Below are 9,196 nucleotides of genomic sequence, written 5' to 3'. Positions count from 1 at the left end.
AAAATCCTTAACGTCTAGCATGGTATCTTAATAAAGAATAAAGTTGTTCTTTAAAAAATCTGCTTTAAGTAGATTTTTCCCCCAAGTTTCCTTAGTTAAGGATTCCAAAAGTGGTATTCACAAATTCTTGCATTTAATTTTTTATTGCAGTGGTATAGATGAATACCATTGTTGGTATCCTTAAATTTTATTTCTGCTCATGAAGGTTAATCATGATTGTCTATATAGTAATCACTTTGAATTGTGTTCAGATACAGCAGTTTCAGGTGTAATCATCAGAGCTGGTTAGTCAGGCATTCCAGATAGTGGTTCTTTTCAGAACCTTTTTTAAAGGGTTGGTTAACTACCTCAGTAGCAGAGGATTGAACTATACCCTGTCTGTACTGTACATAGAAAATCTTTGTAGATAAAAGCAAGGCTTGTTTAATATGATATGAGGGTAAGATTATAATATACCAAATGTAACATTCTTAGTTGCCTTTAGTTCCAGAGGCTTTGTAAGACTTCCTCATGACCATCATAACAGGCCTTGCTTTTGTCGTATTTTGTGGCTGAAAAAGCAGCCTTGCTTCTTCAGATATTGTAGTTATTTGGATGTATAATAGTTTAGCAAGATGTTACTTTTGTAAGACATCAGATGTTCAAAAAAAGTGCATCAGCAACTTGTACTAAATACTGCAGTGTCCCTTTATAAAAGGTCAGACTAAAACTGACAACTGTACAGTGAAGCCTGACATTTGGATATTTTGAAGTTTTTCATAAATCATAGAATAGTATATGGCTGTAGTTTAGCTTTTTAGGTAAAAGGTATGTTTTCATTAGTGCATTTCTTATTGCTGATCACTGTAAAAACATGTGGATCAGCTTTCCATTTCTCTTACGCAGATCATGATAACCTGTAGAGTAGAGTAGAGTACAATCATTTGTGCTATGTTTTTAATTTTCTAAAGCACCTTGATGACAGTGAGTGTTCAGTGGTGAAGCATCCTCTATTGAACCGCCCTTAAAAAGATAAAACAAAAACAAAAGAACCTTGCCAAGTCCAGCTTCATATAGGTAAAAGATAGATAAAATTATGACTTACTTTGGACTTGGTGTAAAGAGCTTCCCTTAACCCCCTGCCCAAAGGGATACTGCAGTTATACTACATACCCATAGGCACCACAATGAAAATTGAAGCTTATACCTAATTAAGGTTTTATACACACCAGTTCCCCCAGTAAATGCAAAGTTTAACTAAATTAGACATGTCATATGTTGAAAATGCTCATGGCAAACAATCATTTTGCATTCCTGCAAATAAAATTGTTTTATACTGTAAGCTGGAGGCGAGTGTAACTTATTTTTGTAATAAAGTTTTTATTTTTTTTATGTGTCATTAATATAAATGTGTGTTAGTACAGAGATCTTCTGGTTAAAAACTTAGAATCGCACACATTTCAGTATGTTTACTTGTATTTACATAATTTTTAGAATAGTGGTTGCCAATAGCCTGTATGTTTCACATTAATTGATTTTTTTTTTGTTTTTTTTTTTTTGTTTTTTTGTTATCTTAATAAACCATTTTAGTATGTTGTATGTCAATTACTGGGATAGCTGGGACATGAAGTGTAATTTAAAATTGTCAAGTATTCATTGGAATATGTAAATGTGCCTTGCCAGTTTTGAACTTTAAGACAAGTAAGTGAATGATGGTGAAATGAGTAGTCAATGCGTAAGAGACATTTGCTGCCACAGTTTCGTATACTGCCCTTGCTGAAGAAAACTAACTTTCCTCGAATTTGAGCATAAAAGTATACAGTTGCGTTAGCTTCTGAATTTTCAAATTTAGTGATAGAATATTAGGCTTATGGAAAGTGGGTTTGCTAATTGTAGCCTTAAGTATAATTTTGGATTTCAATGTAATCCTTGGTGCTGGCATTCCCAGTGCCAAGGAGTTTAAATGCTCCCTTCAATGAGGTTGCCATGCCTACTGGCACTTATACTGTCATGTGGTTTTATAAGGAACACTGTCAAGATGTGGAAACCAATTTTGAACTTGCTATAAAATAAAAACACTGGGGGCTGTAGGAGAGGGAAGGTCCTCAGGTTTCTTAATCCTGAAATCTTTCCATTGCTGAAAAGCTTAAAACACTTGTGGGATCACAAGTGCTAGTGACTAGTTCTTAGTCTGGAAATCTGTTGGGGGGGGATAATTTATTAATGGATTTATAACAGTTGATAAAATTGCATAGGAACATTGCTATTAAGGCACTATGTGTGTTGAAATTGGGGATCATATCCTTAATTTCAGCTCTGATAAAAGCATGGGGGGACTATTGTTTTAAAAAGAAAAAAGGGCAAAATTGACAGAAAACTGTTTTTAATGGAATGCAAGCAATGGTGAGAGAACAAAATATCAAGGTCTTGACAGTGTTCCCTCTAATTATGAACTCAAGCCATTATAACTTTCAAAATTAAATATGATTTGCACTGTTCTGATATTGGTGCAGTTTTTTAGCAAAATTATCAGAAAACTAAATTGCATGTGGTGATTGATACTGTGGAAAAAAACTAAAAAAAATGTTACTCTCAAAGCTTTAAATTTGATTGTGTAAAGGAAAGTGGAAATACTGGTGAGAATGGGCAAGTGCATATATACAACATCAGTTTGGTTGCACTTGGGTGTTGGTAAACTTGAAATGTTCTACAGCAATAATGCATCTCTTACATGGTGCTTTTGTGACATGGGACATATAACAGTTCTTTATGTTGAAGGCAAGTGTTGACTTAATGTATCTTTCTGCCTCTGTTTATTCTCATAAGAGGCTTTTTTTACTGAAACACCTGCAAAGGTTAGAGTATAAGCTAGCATAGTTCCACATTGGTTTGTAATGTGTTCCTAATTTTGAAGTCTAGTTGAATTTAATACAAAATTGGAAACTGCTGCTGCTTAACACTTCTGGTTTATAAACACTCCAATACACAGCTTTTTAAATTATACTCTTGTTTTATATTAATTTTTGTTTGAAGTGTTTCATATAGGACATGCAACTGTACTTTTTTTTAAACTTTCTTTATTTTACTTTTTTTTTATTTTTTAAAGGGAAGATTTGTTATGACCCAGAACTTGAGTTTGTGTTTCTAGTGTTGGAGGAAGGCTGTTATTACAGATACTAAAGACCAGTTTCTGAATTTCTGCATTGTACAACTCTTACCTAAAAACTGTCTTAAAATCTAAAATAAGTAATACTAATTCTGTTCTTGTTGGGGGTGAGGAGTATGACACAGTCTAAGATAAACTTAGCCTCCTGTGAAGGTAGGATTCCTAACTTCAAATTTCAGGATAGAAATGTTATATACGGCTGCAACTTTTTCTCTTGTGCCTTTGATAATTCTTCAGAGGCCTAACTTTTCAGCCTAACAGTTATTTTGGTCCTTCTGTACACTAGTGAGGGGAGACTTTTTTTTGAAAGAAATAAATCTGAAAGGCCACATGGGCATAAAATGCGTAACTTTTTCTGAAAAGTGTTCAAGTTGTTAAATTCTACAAAATTAAGACTGTTATTCCCTCACCTGCATTAATGAAAACTTAGTGGAAAGTAGTAATTGTTTAAAATGGAATAGCACGTTTCGGAAGCAGGCATTAAGGCAATAAACTTTACAATGTAGTGTTCTGAGAATTTAAATTGGTCAAGTTGGAGCTTGAGTTTGTGTTCTTAGCCTGAAGCTTATGAATCCCAACTTCGTGCCTGGCTGTGATGGACTTCAAGGTCTGTCTTTGCAGAGTGTCTTGCTGAATTAATTCCAGCACCGGCACATGACATCTCTTGGCTGGGACTAGCTAGCTGCATTAGTTGGGCAGAGGAAACACCAGATTGTACTTTGTCATTTGCTCTGTCAGATGAAAATGGCATGTAGCAACAGGAGAGGAAGTTGAGCTGAAGATTCCTTCGTTCTCAAATACAGGTAGTGGGGGGAGAAGGAATAAATTATTGTTATTTACAGCCATCTAGCGCAAACAAACAAAAAGCCTCCTGGAAGCTCTGATATTAAACTTTTTTTCTCGGGGACCAAATTTCACGTAGTCATCTGGTCAACACTTTGCAAGTGTTTAATTACATTTAACTTGTGTTAGAAAATCCACAGGTTGGAAGAGTTACTTTTCTTGGGTGCCCCTTTGCCTTCACTGTTACAGTAGGTAGATTTGTTGAAAAGTGCTACTAGGACTAGCTTGTCAGTTTACTTGGAATTTTGAGGCTGGGTTGATTGTCTCATGTAATGATATCTTTTTCCTGCCAGTATATAACTGGTTACTAGTTTTTTCCACAAACATACATATTTTTAAATGGCCAGCTCTGGAGTGAATGTTGCACCACTGAGCTCATCTGGAAGCAGTGGGTTAACATGGATTATTTAAAGCTGTCTTCATGAAAGCTGCTTTAGATAGTCAGACTTCCAGGTAGCTGGTAAAAGGTGTTTTGTTTTTTTTTTTTTTAAAAAAAAGCGCATTTGTGACAGTTGAGAAAACAGTGTGTAGGTAATAAGTAATTAACTACAGCTTGAATACTTCAGGTTTGAATCACAAGATACATTTCAGTTCCAAGAGTTGTTTAATTCCTGACTGTTCCTGAAACTTAGTGTCTACGCCAAAGCCAACACTTTCTGACAGTCTTGCAGTGTCAGAAATCTGGATTCCCTCTTAGGTAACTATACATTTGCCTGATTAATGGTAACAGTTCACTGCCTCTGTTTGCACAGTTAGTATTACAATACAGTTTTACTTGTTCTGGTCACTAGCGTGTAGAAAAGACATTGAATCTTACCACTTATTTTCTTTGCACAAAGGAAGATACGAAATGCACTCTTAGTTCTGCTACACAGCCAGTAGAATAGCCTATGCCATTTGACTGCACAGAAGATAATGGTAAGTAGAAATAGACATTCTAGTACTTTAATGACTTGGAGTACTGAAAATCCAGCTGCAGTAGACTGTTTAATTGACTCCTTTTCTGTAATTATTAGGAAGCTTGTGGTTTTTATCTCCTCAGTTTTAGTGTGTCCAATGCTAAATGAATGTTGAGTGTAATCTGATATTGTTTAACTCTAAATACTTTAGAACTAAAAAAATCTCCAAAATGCTTCACAGACAATTCAGTATGTATTTTTAAACTGATGGGTAAACAATCATAGTAGTTAAAGGGATTTTCTGTGAACAGTCAAGTCATTGACAGCCAGGAACAGAGTATATCAGGTCTGGAGTTCCTGGTTCCACATGTAGCATTTCCAGTATTGTTCGGTCATCTAAAGTAGCATTTTTCAATTTTTTTTTTTTCTTTAGTGGGATGAAGAATGCACCTAATTCTGCCACTAGTAGAGGTTATTTAAAAACTGTATTACTAAGTATAGCTAATTTGGGATTTAAAAGTTTCCTCTGTGAGAATTAAAGGCAATTTTATAGATACACCATTAGTAAATTAAAGCTTTTCTTATGGTGCAATTTCAGCATATTTAAGAATGAAGCTTCATATTGCAAAACACTGGTGACAGCTAGCCTAAAATAAATTATAATTAATCTTTCGTAATGCAGATATATCACAATTGGAAGGTGATTTTAGTCTTTAATGTTACAGCATTTGAGATTATAGATAAAAGTACTTAGTCCCTGCACCTGGAAAAGCTGAAGTAGCTATTAAAAGAGTGGTTCTGTTTTGCATTATGGTCAAAGGCCTCCTTTGGATACTGCAGTGAAACCTTTTTTCTTCCAGTGCAGTTGTTCTAGCAAGCTAGCCTGTTTCCAATCCACAGTTATCAACTGCATTTCTAAGTTTTGTATGTGTGCTTAAATTGATATTTTTAGCAGAAGACAAACCTCCAGTGACAGTCACTGGTGTGTACGTGAGTAGTACTTTCACCAAGAAGGTGACCAGTGTGTAACTCTGATTTAAGCTAGTCTAGTCAAACTCTTCTTTTTTAGTATTACCTACACTTTTACGGAAGTATGTTAGTTTACACTTGCTTTTGAATTAGCGGTATGCTTAAAAGCTACTTTGAAGAAAACCACAAGATATACATTGTTCAAGTCATATCAGAATTTACAAATGAAGAAATATTCTGAACGTGTCATGCTAGTGGAAAACTAGACTTGAATATAAAAGGGAGAAAAAATGTCCTAACTTCTCTCACTGGAAGTCCTGAAGGTACCACAAGCCTTAGGTGGCTTTAAGCTTCATCAGTGAGTGCAATGGAAGATGGATTCATGTAGTTGAGCAATCTCTGCTGTCTTGTTCCACTATGTTTTCATAATACTAACACAACCTCTCAGAAAATTATTTTTTAAAAAATCTCGTTGTGAGCTTAACTCCAGTGAGATCTTCAGTTAAGAAGGACATGAAAGTTTTTATATCCATTGAATTCAGAGTAACTTCCTTTCATGTGTGTGGTGTTTGCAGTTTGGTTTTGTATAGATGTGATCTTACAATGGGAATGGTGTAATAAATGACACTTTATTTTTTTAAAGGTATGCTAATCTGAAGAATACAGTTTGGTTTGTTGATGTTCTGAGCCATTCAGGTTCTCATGTTTCTATCAAAGAAAATGATGTTAATATTTGATGGCATGAACCAATCAATAAGTTTCAGACCCAACAGTTGATTCTTTAAGGTATCTGGTCTTTTCTTATGTTAACTGTTGAAATCAATACTGATTTCTAATAGGAAGTACGGAACGTTGTGGTTTTTATAGCTGTATATAAACCTTCACAGTTAGTTGCCCTCAGTGTAACATTTCTAAAGAGTAGTGGCTTTCACTGAGTAATAAGCAAGGAGGAGTATACAGATGAATGACAAGAAAGCATTGCTGATGGAGCTTTTCAAAAGTGAGGCTTCCCAGTTTGTAATGCACTTTGAGGTGCATCAAGGTGTAGTCACCACTTGGGTGTAAATGGCATTGAGGGAAATCAGGTAGTGGTCACATCTCAGCAAGATCAGACTACCTTCAGTGATGGCCTGTGCTAAAGCAGATTAATTGGTGCTGGAGTAGCTAAAATGGTCCCATAGTTTTACTGGGCAGTTAGTTAAAACCAGCTGGGATAGTAACTGTGATACAGCTGCAGGTAGATGATCCAGTCCCTATTTTTAGTCTTTGGAAGAATGAGAGACAGGCATGCATAATGTGTTCTAAGCATCTCTTAAATGTCTAGATCCTTTTGGAGAAACCGTTTTCTGCTTTAATACATGAGGATGAAAACATATAAGGTTCAAATTCTATATACAGTTTAAACATGCAAGGACACATTAGCTTAGCAATTCAGGTTTTAGGATCAGATGTCTGGGTGTAGTTAGAGCCCAGTAATCAGGCATCTATCTTACAGTCTTGGTAATTTCTTTGTAAAGAAATGCCCTGCTACTGAACAGGTGTTCAGTCTATCCTAGAATCTAGCTAAAATATACGTATTGGGGAAAAAAAAAAATGAAGACTACACCCCTACCTCCTCATCTCCAAAAGGTGCTTAAGAGAGGACTGGAATATTCAACACTTTCTGGGAGCATGCACGTTAAATAAGTGATAGGTGTTGAATTCTTAGATATGGGGCAAGTGAGGTGAATGTGATAATCTTGGAACTTCTTAATGATGTAGAGAGATCTCAAGTTTTACAAATAAACTTGTATGTAATGTTCAGTTTAAAAAAGGACATGTCTTGACTCAGACATCTTGAAGGGCAAAAAGTGTCCCTGTGAAAAGGAAAACTTACAGGGTCTTCTGTAGATGTCTTTGCTCTTTCTAAAGCAGTGACAGCCAGGGAATTTCCTCAGAGGAATACAATGGAGTATATTTGTCTTGTATCTAAAAGGTTGACCTAGGAGTGATAGAATCATAACCAGTGCCCACTTGGTAAAGCTCTTGGCATATTCTTGTTGTCTCCCTGAGAAAAACAAGGTGATGGAACAGTTGGGAAAAGAAATTGTCTACCCTTGGGCACAAAGACTACCATTAAATGTGCCTGAACAACACAACTGGCAAGTTTGTAGTCTAGGGTTAAAGGCAAAATAGCCAGGGAAACAACCTTGAAACCATGATGTAGAACAACTTCATTTAGTTGTGTTACAGCTTTGTAGGATCTTTCCTGCTATTAATCAGTCTGCCCTTTCCCTGTGCAAGGCAGGCACACACTAAACCAGGCACCATCTAGCAGCCACATCGTGATGTGAAGGGAATGTCAGGTGATGGATCTTGCCCAGATTCAAGCATCAGGTCGAAAGCAGACACAGGGTGCTGGGATTACATGCCAAAAGGTAAGAAGAACCTGTCCCTGGTGCTGTAATCCTCAGGGCCACTTTATCTTGGTAGAAATTTCAGGAGAAAATAGTCTGTGTGGAAGTATCCCTGTAAGAGAGGAGGTGTTGAACACAGCAAAATATGTAAATGCTGAGAAAAACCTGTTAAAATACCTAATGCTGCAGTTTCAAATGTTTTGTTCTGAGAGGCAAATTATACCCTGGAGCTGCGTTTTGTAAATCTGCTTCGAAGTGATAAACTAATGGTCTTAGCCCCAGGGAAGCAAGAGCCAGTCTTGAATAGCTGATACACACGCTCCAAAGATTGATTTTATTTTTTTCGGTATGGGTGAGGAGCTCTTCCGTCTCTTCTTACTGGTATAACGTTGGCCAGTCACTCTCCTTAATAGTTCCTTAAAGGGTGGGCAAAAGTAGGTTAATGAAGAAAAACTTGTTATTAATAGGGCCTGATGATGCCTCCTAATTGAGTGATGCTTGAGGAAATGTGATTTTCATTGCAAAGCTTTTATGCAAAGTCTTGATTTGAATGGCTCTTAATGCAGGGGACAAAGTGAGAATAGGTGTTCGCTTGTAAAGCTGGGGTGAGTCAGTGCCAACTCAGCAGCCCCTTGGCAGATTTCATATTCAGGATGGGCCCAAAGAACTCCCAAGTACACCAGCTTCTTGTACAGAGTTGTGTTGTTTTCTGGAAAAGTGTGCAATACAAGCCCAGCATCCTGAGAGAGAAGTGGCTGATTGTTTCTTGGACCAGGCCAGGACTTTTCATTAAATAGCTGGCAGTGCAGATAGCCTGAATAGGTGTATTGTATATTGGAAGTGGTCTTCAGGTCCTCAGAAATGAAGGTGCTTACAATGCCCTTGGAAACAGACCTCTTGGACTTCAGGAGACAGGAAAAGAAAGAGCCAGTATGAAGGTTGGT

The 9,196-nt window shown here is 36.5% G+C and overlaps 1 protein-coding gene across 5 annotated transcripts in view; it reads left to right on the top strand.

Moving 5' to 3' along the window:
• SYNCRIP (synaptotagmin binding cytoplasmic RNA interacting protein) overlaps positions 1-6,532 on the top strand; it is a 31,129-nt gene extending 24,597 nt beyond the window's left edge. For 4 of the 5 annotated variants that reach the window (XM_080342395.1, XM_080342394.1, XM_080342392.1 and 1 more), the window contains exon 12: positions 1-3,355. This exon is cut by the window's left edge. The gene's annotated coding sequence lies outside the window, so the exon portion shown is untranslated. Of the gene's footprint in view, positions 3,356-6,499 lie in introns of those variants that run through there. The other variant, XR_013922011.1, reaches the window with a different exon arrangement.
• Positions 6,533-9,196: the final 2,664 nt, after the last annotated feature.

This window comes from Nesoenas mayeri (genome assembly GCF_963082525.1).
Source record: "Nesoenas mayeri genome assembly, chromosome: 3".
NCBI classification, from domain to species: Eukaryota; Metazoa; Chordata; class Aves; order Columbiformes; family Columbidae; genus Nesoenas; species Nesoenas mayeri.
The sequence above is the reverse complement of the archived record's forward strand: the minus strand, read 5'-3'. Positions and strand labels throughout refer to the sequence as shown.